Consider the following 17,746-nt stretch of genomic DNA (forward strand, 5'->3'; position numbering starts at 1 on the left):
CAGGTATTAACTGCTGAGGGTATCTGAGATTCCAAAGGATGGCCACTGAATTCACAAACATCAGTTTTTTTAGGAAAACGCTGCTGTAAGAAGCCTTTTCCTTCTGCACCAGCCAAAGGGAAAGACACGGTGTACCAGGGAAACTCACAGCGGGGCTGGATGGGATTTTGGGCAGGAATTGTTCCTGGCAGGGTGGGCAGGCCCTGGCACAGGTGCCCAGAGCAGCTGGGGCTGCCCCTGGATCCCTGGCAGTGCCCAAGGCCAGGCTGGACATTGGGGCTGGAGCAGCTGGGACAGGGGAAGGTGTCCCTGCCACGGCAGGGATGGAATGAGATGGTCTTTAAGCTCCCTTCCCTCCCAAACCATGCTGGGATTCCCTGAGTCTGTGAAGCAGGAGTGACTCTGAAGTGGCCATGAGCTGCGGGGTGGCTGCCCTGGACTTTGGGGTGCACAGACCTGACCTAGGGGGTCCTGCCCAGCTGGCACCACACCTCTTCCTGCTGGGGGACAGGGCTGCCTGACAGGAGCTCAGCAGGAGAGAGGATGGAGGTCAGGACCGACTGAATCTCAGCTTTACGTGGCATGCATTTAGCCCAGGAAGCAATGTATTTTTCATGCCTTTTTTTCTCTTCTATCTGCTATTTTCAAGTCCCAAAAAAGCTACAGGACACGGAGCATCGTTATGCACACCACAACCTGAACACAGCAGGAAATTTTAACATTTCAGCTGCATGCACAAAACCTTCTAACACATGTATATTTTATTTGATTTACTGCAATACTTTTCTTCCATCTCTTGAAAGTAATTTTTCTCTAAAGCATAACTGCTTAATTGGCAAGTGTACAAAATATAATTACACCACATACAAGTTACAATATTGCTTATGGGAATATCACTGTTGATGCATTCTGCTTTATTTTGTGTTTAATCTCTATTAAGAGATCTGTGTGAAAATAGCAAGGTACTCTTGATCTTATAAACATGACATGTAGTTCAGTCATTTCCCTGCCTAACCAAAGCCCAAACAAATGCAATTGAAAGACAACAGAAAATTCCTGGGCTACCTTGGCACGTCCAAGTTAATAAAATTCTTACAATCTCCTCTAAAGAAAGTGCAGTCCACAGGACACTTAAAAAGAAAATCCCCAACCTCTCCAGGCTGAGGTTTGTCACATCCATTACACTGTGAGAGCGATGGAAGGACGTGGCACACAGGAATACATTGCTGTGTGTGACAGCTTTAGGGGGGTTTATTACATTCCCCACAAGGACCTTTGCAATCCCATCTTTTATAATGAAAGGATGAAGAAGCAACACAGCGACGTGGCTGACTCGTGGCAGCCTCTCACCCTCTGTGCCCCTGGCTCTGCCAGCCAGGCCAGTGCAATTCCCAAAGCGCAGGAGGAGGTGTCAGGGAGGTTTAGGCTGGATACCAGGAGAAGGTTATTTCCCCAGAGGGTGCTGAGCACTGAACAGGCTCCCCAGGGAACAAGGCACAGCCCCAAGGCTGCGTTTGGACAATGCTCTCAGGACAAGGTGGGATTGTTGGGGTGTCTGTGCAGGGCAAGGAGCTGGACTGATGATCCCTGTGAGTCCATTCCAGCTCAGGAGCAGCTGTGGGACCCTTCCACCAGCCCCAGAGCAGCTGCCCATGCTGTGAGCACTTACACCCATGAGTAAGTTACTCACAGGAGCAGATGCCCTGTGCAGAAATGGGTCTCACTGCTCTGACATACACCTACCATCAGCACAGTTTAAATGCCTTAAAGGTTTATTTCATTTGCTTGAGTAATGAGATTAATGTTTGTTTGTTTAAGCTAAATCATACAAAGCCAAACATCTAAATGTCCTTAATTCACAGCATTAGCCCAGGCTGTGTTACCATGTGAGCACATCTCACTGTCCTCCTTTTGACTGCACCAACAAATTCCTGCTTTGCTCCAGGTCCTCTCCCAGAGATCAGACAGGGACACCTCAAGCAGCCAAATAAACCAATCAACACTGTCAGTTTGACATTTTACCACTTGTTTTATTTGCCACTGGTTTTTAACATATTTGACTTCTAGACCTAAAAACCCAGTGTAAACCCAGCAGATATAGAACACTGTGTTTCTATTTTTAAGCAGAGATAGACACATACCTCTGTGCACAGATACAGGGGTAGATGCACAGGTGGGTACATATATACACAGACATACATACATACATACAGGAGGGATAGGAAACCATGTTCCTGCCACAACAGCTCCTGCATACTCAAGCACCACAAGGACCAGAGCCTAGCCATCCCACAAACCTCATCCATCAATGATGGATGAGATGTGCAGACCCATCTGCAAACTCACCTAAAAGCAGAATAAACCTGCAAACATCCAGCTGGACATGCCCACTTCAAAATAAAAATAAACACGCACACAAACACGTTGCATTTGTTCCTATCACTATCCCAGCAATGTACAATTTATGTTGAAATCTGAATTTGATCAGTTTTGATCAGTTTTCACTTTTGCTCACAGGTTTCCCATCAGGGACAGAGTTATTTCTGATGTACCATGGTCACTAAGAGCTGGCTGGGAGCTTGACTAAATTCTGCACAGTTAGATACAACACATGACCATCAGAAAAAGGAATCCTCCCTCATTTCCTTCCTGCACTTAAGTTAACTCTCACCTGACCCAGGCATTAGCCACAAAATGGACCAATATTGTCCCTGTGAACTTCTCATCCTGTGCCAAGAACCTGGTGTTGACACAGAGGTAACTCATGCCTGTGACAGATACAAGGAATTTTTTAAGGAAGTGGTGGGAAATGAAGAACCTACGATCTTTCCTGAGTGCTCAAGGTCCCATCCTGCAATCTCCCCCATCAGACACAGGTCTCCTCTCTGCAAGTCACCCTCTGGAAGAAAATCTGTCATGCTGATGCCTGGGATCTGCAAATCCCTAGATGATCTCATTTAAATGATGGGCTTTCATGGATTCGGAGGTCAGAAGAGACCCCTGTGATTTTCCAGCCTGAACATGCTGCACACTAACTTACCTAAATCAGTCCCTGCTTGATTGCACTCACTCCAATGAACAAACATGCCTGAACTTGGCATTTCCAGATGGGGAGAAATCACCAGCACCCTCAGCAGTCTTTTCCACCAACATCAATGCTGAAACCATGGACCTTAGCTCTACTCTTTCCCTGGCTTCACCTTCCAGCTTTCAGGTCTTGTTAAAACTCTGCCTGCTAGACCCGAGAACTCTTTATTATTCAATTTGTTTTCCCTCTGACAACACTAATTCCCTTAATTAATTTACCTTCCAACATTCTCCTGGATAAGTCAGGCAGAGGAAGGTCCTGGCCCCTTCCCCTGCATCCCTTCCTGGCTCCTTTGGCATTCCCAGAGCCCTCCCCAGCCCATCCTGGACAGGCAGCAGGGACAGGGTGGCTGCCACGTCCCTCCTCCAGCCTGGCAGCCACCTGGAGCACACAAGACCATAACATCATATTAGTGCTGCTGGCTCGTGACTCCTCGCTGCCCCATGAAGACATGATCTCTCCAGACAGCATCCTGGAGCTACAGCCCCACTTGTTTGCTCTGAGATAGAGGAATTTACACTTGGCCATCTGAGAAATATTACCTGCTTGTAGCCAAGCAATACAAATTGCTGTCAGCAGTGGTCACTCCTGTTTGTTATTTACAACTCTCCCAATCTTGGTGACATTTCAAGCTCCAGCTGCGGTGACTCTCCGCCTTATCACGGTTTGCTCAAACATTAAGCAGCGTGAGGACAAAAATGAGTGATCAGAGAGGCTTCTGGAAAGGGTTGTTTAGAAATTATTCCCGGTTTTACCACTGGATTTTGAGAGCTGACACTCTGCTGGGGCTTGGCCAGTTGCTCTGCACATCCCCAGTCCAAAGAGTGCTGCTGTACCAAGCTGCATCTCTTGCTGAATTTTAAGGAAATAAACCCCCCTCAGTCACTTTTATCAATCCCATTCACAAGCTCTTGAAGTGAAAAAAGAAAAGTTGGTTCTCAAGGATGTGCTGCCCCTAAAACCATGCCAATGGGAACTGAGGCATCACCGTCCTGCCTTTCATCAGCAAATAAATCCTCGGAATGCTTGCCCAGGACTCACGTGGAGCTGACAGGTCTGTGGTGCTCAGCCTAGCCCAGTTACTGCTTTTCTAGAATAACACAAGGTAAGCATTGCCACAGTTCACAGGAACTCTTCAGTTAATTCAAGACTTAGTAAAAAATACACATTACTGGCTCAGCTAACTCTGTAAACCTCTTCAGAGAGAGACACCAGGGCTGAAGCACACAGCTCTGACTACAGCACTTACTGCTCAACATTCACTTCTACCATAACATTAACAGAGACTAAAGAAATCATTACTTTTCCCCATCAAAAAGTGTAATATTTATGATCTTTCTATTAACCTCATGTGGTAACCCAGTTTTATTTCTAATATCTCCCAGAACTGTTTGTTGTTCTTATCACTACCAGCCACAGTTTCTCTGTCCATCCTTTCCCTTTCCCTCAAGCTCTGATTTCTGTTCTCTGCTACTGATTCTCCTGTCAGGCACTTGGATGTGCAGACATGGACTGAGCTGGAGCACCCCAATTTGGAGCCAGCACCTTAAAAAACCCAGAGTCCCAGCTGGGACAGGAATGAGTGAAGGTGGAACAGACAAGCACAGACACCTGGCCAGATTCTCCCTCCTGACACATCATTCAAATGAGTTTTTTTCAGAAACAACCACAACAAAAATCATCCTCACTGCCTGTGGCTAGACAGGAGCGAGAGTTCATCCCAGCAAAGGGCAAAGCTGAAGTTAGCAGTGTTAAGTTTTGGGACACCTTAATTCCATGTTTGATGGTTTTCTGTACCATTTCTGTATGAAAAAATGAAAGAGCTCAAACAAGTGGCAAATATAAAATCTACATGAGCTTGTGGCAGGATCATGAAATTTCTGAGAACTATGAGAACATGAAAACTAATGAAAAAGAGGTTTTTCCACATATTGAATTGAAATTAATTTCATTCACAACTAATCACAGCAAAGCTCAAGGCTCCCAACTTTTAAATGTAATATATACTATTTAGCATAATTACTTTGCTTAATTTACTGTCTCCTTCCAACATCCCTTCTCATGGAAAACCTGGTTTTCAACATAAAAATGACAAAAAACTTGACACTGTATGACAACTCTACGGATACCACCAGCATCTCTTATATTTGGCCTCACCTGTTTTTCAAAAGGGAATTTATTTGCAGGGTTTTCCCTCCAGCCAACACCAACAAAGGACATTCCCCACACTCCTGCAGAGCTCATCACACCCCAGGGTGTGACATCCACTGCCTGCACAGAAACCAGCCTTGGCATTCAGTGCTGGATTTGCTCATTTTCCACCCCAACAATGATGTTGCCAGCTCCAGCTCTGTGCCAGCTGCATGGAAACTACTGGATTTACAGATTTCCATCTCTGCCTCTTTTGGGGCTGATCCTGCACTCCTTGTACACCTGTTACTATCCCAAAGGCCATCAGTATTTCAAAGGGGCTCATCCATGCTCCCAGCCAGGGTCACTCATGCTTTGCAGAGCCACATTATAGTTATTACAGTAATAATGAAAAGCCAGGCTAATTTTGGAATATCCCACAATTTTGTGCCAACCCCTTCAGCACACAATTGCCTCTTTTTTTCAAATGTGAATGGATCACTAAAAAAAAAAAGAAGATGGACAGCATCCATTACATATCTGTTATATTTAGCAACAGAGAATCCATCTGCATTATTCCTGGTCTCATTAAAGACTTGGCTCCTTGTAAATATTGTGTCTGTAATCCCCACGTTCTCCCTCCGCGCGGTGCTTCAGGGGTCTATTTCTGTAATAATTGGTGTGTGTTGTTGCACAGAAACAGTGGCTGAGTGTCTGTCAACATTGCACAAGTGAATGTACACAGGAGCAACCGCAGCAGAACTCCTGTGGCAATCAGCTCCACGAGGTTCCTACAGCACCTCCTCAAAAAACTCACAGCCAAGGGACCCTGCACTCTACACCTGGGCCCAAAATGTGGTGGGATTTGGTCACCCTCGATTTGGCCACCGTAGGAGCAAAGGTCCTTCCTAATTCGATACTGCTCCAACTGCTGGTGGGCATTAGGGAGAGAACCTGGGTGAAGCAGAGCCCAAAATTCAACAACCAAGCAGGTTTATTTAATATAAATATAAAACCTATTTCCATTGGGAGGGGTGGAGAGGAGCCCAAGAAGAAGCAGGGCAGTTACTTTCAGCAGGACCACTGTTTTTTACTGGCTTGAAGGATGCATGAAATCACTGCCAGATAAGACTGGAGGAGCAAATCATTAACAATTAAAATCTAAAACTGATGCATTCAAGTAACTCGGGTTTTATTTGAATCTTAAATAAAGTCTCAGAACAGATGGGACTTTATGGATGCCTATTAAGATGCCTACCTTGATCCATCCTGGAAGACCATGTATTTGAAAAACAAGGCTGAATTACCCAAAATAACTTTGGACACACAGCTCCTGCCAGCTGGGGAGCACAGGGACCCTAAAAGGGATTCCAGGGACTGTCCTCCCCTGGCAAAACCACAGAGCAGGGATGAGCACCCAGGATCCACCAGAGCATGCTCTGCTCCTGGCTGGGATTTCAGGATGGGCAGAAAATCCCATAAAAACCCCCAAAATTGGCAATCTTACCAGGCAGCAGCACCTCAGGGAAGGACCTCCATGATCTTCCCACACAGCACTATCATGGTTCCCTCTCACCAGATCAAGTCCAACAAGAAGCAAACTCTTATGTTCCGCCTGCATTATCACCTCAGAGAGGAGAAACAAAACCAAAAAAGCTCCAGATGTTTATTCCTGGTTCTTAAAAAAAAATCACAGGAGCTCATGGTGCAAGAAAGGGGAGTGCACACTTATAAAGCACCATTGTAGAACAAAACAAGTGACACTGGTTCTTCTGTACTCTGTCACCAAAACTCCCACTGACTTCACACAGAATGTGATGTGGTGACTCCCTGGTAAAATGCCAGAATCCCAATCTCCTCACCACGGTGGGGCAGAGCAGAAGGAGAAAACACGTGGGTGGTACAATGAGTAGATTTGGTTTCCAAGACCTCGCTGCTGCAGAGGATGGTCATGACATTTTTTAGCCTTTCACCTAAATTTTGTCTTCTTTCCTTTGGCAAAGGAAGAGGAGGAAAAAACCCAAACTATGGGAACATGGCATATGGCATAATAGGTGGCCCAGGCATATGTGACCATGACAAACTGCATTCTAGAATTACATCCTCATACCTGGTGTGACAAACTGCATTTGAAGTTACATCTTCCAGCACCACAAACAGCAATGGAGAAAACACCAATTCCTGCCTAAAACAATTGTGTTATCTCAGTAACCAGAGCAAAACCAGTAGTGACTTACCAAAACCTCCCCTCCAAAGTTTCAGTGCTCCCTGCAAGAGTGGACCCCAAAAATCACCTTGCACCCCCCAGATACGGTCTTTAATTCACCTGTGAGCCCTGACAATTTCTCTTTTCAGAATCTATAATCTAAATATCCTTCACAGCTGGACAGGGGGATATGAAAAAACCTGATTTCTAGGACAGGTGTAAGTCATCAGCCCAAACTGAAGAGCTGCTCACCAGAAGCTCCACTCCTTTAACTTCCTACAACCAAAATACAAAGCAAAGACAGAAATACTCACTAGATCTGATGTGAGGAGTAAATGTGACACCCATCAGGTTTTATGAAACAGCATCATCCACCAGATCCTAACAAAACACTTGCAAATTGCCAGTGCTGTGTTCTGTGCTGCTTTTCCATTTCTTCTGCTTTAAACATGAAGCTTCTTTCAATTCCCACAGCTAGTAAACAGCCCAAAACACACAGGGAAAATCAACCTACCTTTTCCAAATGGTTGGGCAAACCCAGATTCAGGGTTTTATTTTCTTTAGTATATTTCATTCTTGCCAGAGTCAGCTGAACTGAAGAAGTTTTATTTGAACTGCAGCCAGCCTGATGGATAAATCAACTTTCCTGGCCAAAGGATTCAGTATGTTACTTCTAGCTCGTGCCTGGGACCTCATACTTTGAGGCTGATGTTTTTCCTGGTGCAAGGAATATTATCACCAGATCCCAGTGACAAATCTGTGTACTGAAAAGCCAGCCTTAAAGATGACACTTTGTGCTACACCTCTTGCTGTGGGGAAATTCCTTTGAGTGTTTTCCATCTAGGAAAAGCAGGAGGGGAAAAAGGGCACAGCTTTGCCCTCGGAGGAGTGGGGGGTGAGAGGGAGCTGTCAGCAAAGGGGGCTGTGGGGTGGCAGCTCCACAGAGCATCGAGCTCTGGAGCCACCCTGCCAGCCAAGCCCCTGGATCCACATGGGCTGCAAAACTACCTTAAAAACAGGGAAAGCTGACAGCAAGAAAACATCACCCATGATTTGTACACTGTAAAACTGACAATAAAACCCTGGACAAGAGAAGCATCTCTAAAATTCCAGGAGAGAAAGGAAAAGTCAAATGCTTCTGCAATCTATGTTCCTAAACGTAGGAGAGTGCCACCACTCTGACTGAACTACCTTATTTTCTGTTCAGCGTTAGAAACACTTGGTTATAACTTTTAAAGGGAAAGATATTTTGATTGCCCATGACTGGAAAAAGCTTGGATCAAGTGAGGAACAGCCCCCAGCCCCCAGATGCGCCCGGGTTTGCTAACGATGAAAGCCAACCTCTGTCCCCCCTAATGGCTAACAGGTGGGTTTCACAAACGCCTCCAAAAATATAAAGCTCCTTTCTAAAAATACCACCCTGTATTCACAACGCCAGATTTTCCAGAAAAATACCGACGATAGCTGACGTTTCCCAAACAATTGCTTTTATGGGAACTTTGGGCTGCCCCTGCAGCAGAAAGTTTTGTGAGGCAAAGAACAGAAATCCTTGTTTAAGATTCGAGCCCCGTGGACGGACCCATTCCGTCAGCCAGCTCCAGAGCTCGAGCACAAATCAGCTTTATGGAAGTAACAGATTACAGAACACATCGCTACAATTTTATTATTTTTTTTTTTTTTATTAGAAGATGTGTAATTGAAATGTCTGCAATCCAACAATCACCTCGGAATTCATAAATACCTCATAGTATTCCAAACACACTCTCCTATAATGAGACCATCTTCAATTTTCCTTGGTAAAGAGAGACCTTTAAAGAATGCTAAAGCAGGTCGGCGCCCTTACGCACTGATGGAAACAGGAACAAAAGCATTTTGTCACCAGGCATCTCGTCTATCATTATTTTCCTCACTCTGCTTAAACAAATCTAAAAGTACGTGCCTATTCCTCCTCCCCTCTCCCCAAATATCCGCAATGACCGCGATTTCATCCCGAAGGAAAGCCACCATCTGTGTGGAAACAACGGACCGTTACACCGAACCATCACCGCCGATCGCCTTTTTTCCTGCTCCGCTGATGTTTTTTTAAAACACAGGATTAAAATGTCATCCCATCCCTCCCGTTCTAGGGAGCCGTGTGTATTCCTCTCCTCTGGTCACGGTATACTTAATCAAGTGTGAATGATTAAAGTACTTCAATTAGAGCTACGTACATTCATTGCAGACAATTCAAAGGCAGCAGAGAAGTGTAGCTGAAAGAAGAAATTACTTCTACTACTTTGAGATCTCCATCTCCCACTCTCCTCCTCCCCAGCACAGCCAGAGCCCTGGGACCCGGCAAAGTACCAGGCGCTAAGCTCCAGCCAGGATTTACCTTGGGGGCACGTCCCTCGGCAGGACAAAAGGCTATTCTTTCCCCCTCAGCAAGTCCTCTAAGTTTGGGGGGGGGAGAAATGTTATTTTTTTTTTATCGTCGGGCAGAGGGGTGTGAAAAGAACAATCTCAGCGCCTAAATCCACGCGCCCCCTCTGATTTTCCATTCTAGTGACACCAGGGAAGGGTTTAAAATGTCCAAATCGAGGGGGGGGGGGAATATATGTATTAAATAAATAGTGGGGAAATTATTCTGAGCTCTGGCGGAGGGGTACAAGGTGGGAGGGAAGGAGCGAGGCGCGGCCCCGCGGACACCGCGCACCTCCGCGGGTACAAGCGTGGAGAGTTGCTAAGTGACTGAGGGGCGAGCGCGGTTATTGAGCGGTAATAAAATATATATATTTTTTTAAAAAAAAATTAAATTTAGAAAAATTAAAAATACTAAACCATTCCCCCCCCCAGTAATCTACGTAAAATTAAGAGGAAAAAAAAAGCAATAACTAAATATACTAAATCCTCCCCCCCCCAAAAAAAATAAATAAATTGGGCACGCAGCGCAAGGCGGCGGCTGCTCCGCGTCCCCCGAGCATCGGCCGCGCCGCACCGCGGGGTTCCCCCCTTGCCCAAACTTTCCTGCCGCCGCCGCCCCGTTAATCCCCCGGCAGATGTTGTCGGCGGGTCTCGGCACTAAGTAAACAATGCGGGGCCCGGCACAACAAAAGATTTCCCACTTCACCCCGCCGCTCCGCGCCCACCCGCGCAACTTGCGCGGCCGCCTCCCACCACCATCGCATTTCCACCTACCCTCCCTCCTCGGGTTTGTTTTTTTTTTTTGCCTCCTCTGTCCCCCCTCGCCGGTGAGGTTGACTAAAGCAAAGATGTCCTCGCTTTTCCCTTGTCCTTCTCGCCGGGAAGCGCAGCCGCCGCCGCTCCCTTACCTGCTCCCGGCCGCCGCCAGCCCCGCGCCGCTCTTCACCGCCGCATCCCTTCCCGCATCCACCGCCGGGCTCTGCTTGCCGGAGATCCACCTTAAAAACGCCACCCGCTCGCACACCGCACAAAAAAAAAAAAACAACTTAATCCTTCCCCCCCACCCCCCCTTTCCCCGCTCTCCTGCTCCGCCCGCCGCCGCGCCGGGAGCGGACGGGGGCACCGGAGCCCCGCAGCAGCAGCGGAGAAGATGCTAATTGCAACTTGGGGGGGAGGGCCGCTCTCCCCCCCCCCCCCCCGCTCTTTTTTTTTTTCTGTTTTTTTTTTCCCTTTTTTGTTTGGGTTTTTTTTTTATTTTTTTATTAGGTTTTTTTTTTAAAGCCAGAAAGTGCCCGGGCGGTGTTGGGCGGAGCGGCCGCTCCCCCTCGCCACGCTGGGTGAGCGGCGAGCGAGGAGAGGTAGAGACTCTCACTGCCTCGCTTTTTTTTTTTTCCCTTCTTCTTTTTCTCTCTCTCCTTTTTTTTTTTTTCTTTTTTTTTTTTTTTTTGGCAATAGGCGGGGTCTCTCCTTGCAAACCAATGACACAAACCCACATGGACCAGCCTCGCCCCCTATAGATACTCTTCACTACAAATAGGCTCTCTCGGGGGATTAGTGGATCAGCTAAAGTACAAACAGACGCAGCGAGGAAGGGGCGGGGGAGCGGCGGGAGGCGCTGGGGAGCGGCAGCGGGACGGTGCGGGGCAGGGCAGGGGCTCGGCGGGGCCCCGGCCGCCGGAGGGGCTCCGCGGGGCGCGGCGCCTGTTGCGCGGGCCGGAGGGGCGGGCAGGGCCGGCCGCCGCCGCCGCCGCCTTTGTTCGGCCCCCCGCGCTCAGCGCGCCCGGCCCGGCTCCGCAACAGCCCCGGCACCGCCACCGGCCCCGGGGGGACCCCGGCTCGGCCGCGCTCGCATCCCACCCTCCGGCCCCGCACCGCAGCCCGTGCGGGGAGCACAGGCCGGCGGGGATGCGCGGCCCGCAGCGGTGATATCCCCGAGGCCGAGGGGCTGCCGCGTCCGGCCCCTCCGTGCGGCCGCTTCGCTGTGAGCGTGGGGTAATCGCGGCGGGGCGTTCGGCTGGCTGCGAGATAACGACAGCGCGCTCGGCGCGCATCTATTTGTATTTGTATTCCGTATTACCCCCCTAGATTTGGGAATTAATGTTTTGACAGACGTTCTTCATCTGCTTATCACAAGAATGTGGGCAGGTGGTGATCCCATCTTTTTGTTGTATAATCATCGAGCCTCCTACATTATATATATCCCGTGCTTCTCAATCAGCCTGGGAAACAGTACGTTCCTTTTCTACTCAAATAAAACCCTTGAACCAGCTCAATTGTCCATCACAATAAATAAGCGAGCTTCAGTTTTTGTGGGTGGAATTACACGCTTAAGGGCCTAAAGATCTCGGTTCTTATGAGCACGTTGTATGTCCTCAGTGGATGTTTACACCACGTCCATCATTTGTCCTCCCAGCACCTGCTGCCGGGGCTGCTGCCGCTGTCCCGCAGAAGCTGGAGCCTCCCGTGGCTGCAGCTCACCAGGATTCCTTCCCTGTGGTGTCAGGGCAGAGATGGCCACAGCTGTGGCCACCCTGTGATGCCCAGGCTCTGCACGACATCGTGGCATCGACAGCCAGGCATCTCCACGTAGATTTAACAAAATTCAGCAGCTTTCAGCTGGAAGATGCATCTAATTCTGCACTTTTCCCTTTGGCAAAAGTCCCTCCAAAGGGAAAACTCTGCCTGCTTGGAGGGAACCTCAACATGCAAATAACAATTTCTGTATTACTGGGACTTCTTGGATTTCCTTGCTACCTCAAAATATTGTGGGCAGCTGCTTTGCACGTGGGACTTGGGCTGCAGTGGATGGAGGGATTTGCACTGACCAAGGCCTTGCTCCTGGCATTGCAGTGGAGAGTTTTTTACACCACAACCCTGCTCTCTCTTTGCTTTACCCAATTTACTTTGTTAAACATTCCATACACAATGTATGGGGGCGCCGGGCAGGAACACAGCAATTGCTTCTAATAAATAACCTTGAGTTCATGATGCAAACAAAGGCAGTGACATAAGTTGAGGCCAAAGACACAAATAATTATTTCATTACCAGAGCAATTAGGTTACAGGTTGTAAAGGAGAAAGCTCTTAAGCTACACATCTTTGAGTTTAGCAGGGGGCAATCCTCAGGCATGTGGATTTTTCTTCAAACTATTTGGATTGCGATCGAACATTCATCAAGTGTGAAACAGCCTTTGTAATGAGATGCTTGGAAAGAAGATACACAGTGGGTTCAGTGGGAGGCCTGGAACAACGGGGGTTTAACTTCAAATTGCAGTTTTAAAACTTCCATTCAGCTGCTGTCCAACCTTGAAGGAGCTTCAGCTCCTCCAGCACCTCACTGGTTTGTGTAAAATTTCGTGTGTGCTCAGAGTGCAGTATTTTGGCTTCCCAGAGCTTGGGAGCAGAAGTTTTGGGATAAGTGGAAGAATTAACAGCCCAAGAGGAGAATTGTTCTGATTTGTGGAGGCACAAACCAGACCTCTCTTCTGGACTCTCTCCTGTAGGTTGTTTCTAGATTTTACCCAACTTCTGGGCAGATGTTTTAGGCAGCAGGCTATTACTGAAAAGGAAGATTCCACACATCTCTGAGGCACCCAAGCTTATGGACTAACTGGGGGTGGCTGTGCTAATAATCCCTGCTAGGAGAACAGTCCTGAAAATGTAGCTATTGAGGGATGCCTGAAAAGCAAATCCAAGCTGTTCCTCTAGTCTATTTATTTTAATTTATCAGTAGCTGTACTGAAAAGTTCCTGGTAACAACAAGGGACCAAGCTCTTCCAGCATCATTTTTTGTGAAATCAAATGAACTTTTAAAAATGCACTTCCTATGATTCCCTCCAGTATGAGAACTGGGTGTTTGGGGTGCAGGATTCACACGTTACCCCTTTTTCCTGCCAGCCAGGGCTCACCTCCCTTGCTGGAACAATGCTGCTCTCCCAGTGTTGCAGCTTTATTGCTAAAACATAACAGAAAGTCTGCAGCCCCTGTGTCTGTCCTGGTTCTATTTGATGAATTTGTAATTATTTTTAGTAAGGGATGACGTGTTTCTCTTGTGAATAACTTGTTTTCCCTGAGCAGGGGATTCAGGGGAACGATGAGGTTGGGATATTGTTTCCTGACCCACATGCTGGCTCCGAGCAGCTGAGCGCCCGTCACACGAGGTTCTGCCAACCGGGAGCACAATCACACTTTGCCTCTACATTTCACCGACACGTCAGCCTGGGAGCAGCACCTCCTGCTGCACTGGTACGGCTCAAAGAACTAAAAACAAATAATAATGAAATGTACAGCCTGCTTTTCATAAAAGGGTTGATTTGCAGATGCAAATGTGGGCCTTGATCCCACAAAGACGATGCTCTTGTGTCTCTTTTATGTAGCGCGAGGAGTCACGGTGACTTCAGCTGGATGACTCTCAGTGCATAAATTTCATCTCTCTCCCTGCAGATTTAGAGCAAGTATCTGTTGACTAGAATAGACCGGTTATTTTACTGCTCCAAGTGTTTGTGCAACTTAGTTACTCGGTGCTAGGCAGGAACAGGCAGACACAAATCCTGCCTCGATCCTTCTGAGCCGCGTTTGATCGTTAGAAATGAGATTTGGATGTGAGGAGTGCCCAGTATCCAGCACCAATGTCAATACCCCATTTATTTTTTACCAGTTTTTAAAACATAACTGGTTCGGAGCAGCTATGCTGGCTAGGTTATAATGAATAATCATTACAATAATTGAGAAGGTGTTCATGGTTTTTTTACAAATGGGTGGCAGGAAACACTTTTTTTCTAGAAATGTAAGTAAAGAGTTTGGTTCATCTGCCTGTAACACAACTGCAGTAAGCAGGAATATGAATACAGTAAGGTATTTTACTTAAAGGCTTTTGTGAGTGTAAGTTTGGAGAAATGGAGAAATGAACTGGTTTATTTTCCTATGTATTCCACTTTTAATATTAGCACCATATTTTAACTTGAAAATACATTAAAAGATGCACATTCTTCATTTCACTCTGACTGATGCAAACCAGGGATGGACTTGTTCCAAAACATATTTGGTAAACTGTTCTGGACCTAAGAATTCAGAAGATGGGTTGTTTTTCTCATAGTTTTGATCTCACACCAGACTGATACAAGTGTATAAGCACCATCAAGAACAATTACTTCTAGTGGGGAGCCAAAATTCCAGCATTTGGTATCAGTCTTGTGGAAGCAAATTCATTAGGAGGATGGTTCACATCACTTTTTCTATTATTTACTGTAAGGGTGTCATCCAGTGTGAGGGATTGCACCGGTAGAGAAAAATTGCTCTTAAAGGCAGTGTATGATATTAAATCGGCAGCTTCCCCCTCCATTTTAGGATCAGTTTTTAGAATTTAATTACTTTAAGACTATTTTTTACACATTTAAAAGATTTTCAACCCAGCTTTTGAGTTTCATACTGTAACAGTAACTTAAAACAAGTGAAAAGGACTCATTCAAGCCACAAGCTCTTGGTGGAAGCCCAGGGAAAGGAGGTAGATGCATTTATCTTTTTTTTTTTCTTTCTGGTTTAAAAGCACAGTGAATCTTGCTTCTCATCATGAAAAAGAAACCACCAAGGCAGGTTTCAATGTGGAAGTTTCCAGGAATAACAGTTCCCAGTATTCAATGGGAATAGCTCAAGTGGATTCCTTAGGGAAGATGACCCTCATTTGTACTCCTGCTGCCTTGGTGTTTGAGGTTCTGGGTCCCCCAGCTCTGCTCCCACACTGCTCTGGGTGGTCACTGTGCTCCATAAGGGTCCTGAGACCCCAAATCTTCCTCGCTCCTGCCCTTCCTGCCCTCTGCCTCCGGGAGCAGGACTTGCACATCTCTGGCAATGTCCTGCTGTGGGGTCATGCTGGACTTTGAGCTCCTGCTTCCAAAAGTGTGGGTTATTTGCAGCCTGGGCAGAAACTCTCTCAGCTCTCCCCAATTTTGAAAGAAAACCAAGCCCACTAAAAAAATAATAACCGTTTGTGCTCAGCTGCTGCTGCAAGAGCCTCCAGGAGCAGTTGGCTCCTCTGGGCCTCGGCCACGCGATCCCTGCCTCCTCTTGCTGCCAGCACCAGCATTTGTGCAGCTGCAAGGTGAAGTGGATCAGGGAATGGATCCAGCTGAACACTAATCCTGGGAAAGAGAGGGGGAGTGAAAAAAAAAAAAGAAAAAAAACCAAAAAAAGCAGCTTATTTTCAGCTGGATCTGTTGCCCGGGCTGGTTGTGCCTTCAGCCTCGTGGGACACGTGCTTGCGCCAGGAGAGCTGCGGCGGAGGAGGGAGCAGCCGGGGCAGGAGCAGGGCTGGGTTTGTGCCTGAGGAGCATTTGTCAGGCTATGACCTCATGTTAATGTATTACTGTGCCCGTGCCCTGTGCAGCAGAGGTGACAGCACCATGACGCTGCATTCTGCAGGATCTGTGGGAGAAATGGCTCCGGTGGAGTTCATGATTCTCTTTTAAACACAGGGATGTGGTTGTGGTGGGGAGACAAGCGTGGGTTGGCAGGGAATGGGGTACCCACACATAATATCAGAATTTATTAATCCTTTCCTAGCTTTGACTGCAGCAACAAGTGGGCTGTAAGACCAGCAAAACACCTGGGATCCCCTAATACAATATATAAAACAATTTAGTTCAACAGTACATTGATCGTAATGGTAGCAGTTGTGTTGTAATCTGGGCTCAGCATCGTACTTTCCTCACACCAAATTAAATATAGATTTTGACTGATTTCCACAAAGTCACACAAATTTAGGGGCTGGATGAGGTTTTATATCATATGTTGGTGTTATCCCTTCTTTGAAAATTTATTCCTGTTGAGAAAGAAAAAGAGTTCCATGCTGAGAACTCTTGGATTGAATCGATGATTAGAACAAGGCCATACATATTACTTCTGCCCTACTACAGCCACTGAATTCAAATCGGTGGGAAATTCTCAAACACATTTCCCTTTGCAAACATGAGCAAAAGGATGCCAACATACAATAAAATTCTTTTCATAATCCTGTTGTGGTTTTTTTTTTACCCCTGCATGTGTGTGAAATCATTATACAGAACTGTTGGGGTATTTTTATTCCCATTTTCTTCAGTTTATATTCTTAAGTGAGGAATTACAAGACTGGAGAAAAGCCTTGCCGAGTGCATGCACATTTGCACACCCCATCCATAAAACATCTTAATGTCATCACCACATGAGCAGAATTTTCTTCTGATAGAACACAGGGCTGATGTTTAATCTTTCCAGGAAAGTTTAATGAAAGGTGCTTGAATCAATCTGTCTGGTTTAAAGTTTGAAGGGCATTTGGATGCCCTAATTTGATGTATGTGCCAAGTGTTTCTAAACAAATAGTTATTAGATAAAGACACTTCCTGCTCCCTCTCCCTTATCATGGACTTTCTCAACCTTTACCTTCAATAAACTCCAGCTTGTTCCAATGGCCTCTGCTTCCAGCATCCTGTAGTATCTTAATGGGGAAGTCTACATCACCCAGCCTCTAATTCCAGAGTTGTTATTGTTTTGTAAGCTAGTTATTGGGAGATTTAACATTTTAATGTTGACAGAAAAGAGTTTGTGTTCAAAATGAAAGGGTGGACTGGGCATTCCAGACACTGCACGGGCATTGCTGGTGTTTGGAGTGAAATGTGAGCTTGTGTTCCTCAGCCCCGACTCACGGTGCCTTATTCTATCTGTCACTCACTGTTTGAATTACAGTCACGCCTGGGGCATCATCTGAGATCTGTCTGCAAAAGAGCTGGCCAAAGGGGGTATGACAGATGTCTGTAAAACCCTCAAGGGTGTGGGAGAGGGAATAGGGAACGAGGATGTGCAAATTCTTATAACACAAGAATATATCAAATCACCATTATGTATCCTATTTTATATCTGAGCGTCTCTTCTCGTGGGACAAAATTAAACAG

General features: G+C 46.6%; 1 protein-coding gene across 1 annotated transcript in view; it reads right to left on the reverse strand.

The window, feature by feature from the left end:
* The window catches only part of CTBP2 (C-terminal binding protein 2), a 129,021-nt gene extending 118,175 nt beyond the window's left edge, over nucleotides 1-10,846 (reverse strand). Inside the window, exon 1 of the mRNA XM_005528837.3 lies at nucleotides 10,733-10,846. The gene's annotated coding sequence lies outside the window, so the exon portion shown is untranslated. The remainder of the gene's footprint in view (nucleotides 1-10,732) is intronic.
* Between the last annotated feature and the right edge of the window lie 6,900 nt (nucleotides 10,847-17,746).

The sequence above is a fragment of the Pseudopodoces humilis genome, chromosome 9 (assembly GCF_049639895.1).
Source record: "Pseudopodoces humilis isolate 2021_Gansu_Grassland_sample_001 chromosome 9, ASM4963989v1, whole genome shotgun sequence".
In the NCBI taxonomy this organism is placed as follows: Eukaryota; Metazoa; Chordata; class Aves; order Passeriformes; family Paridae; genus Pseudopodoces; species Pseudopodoces humilis.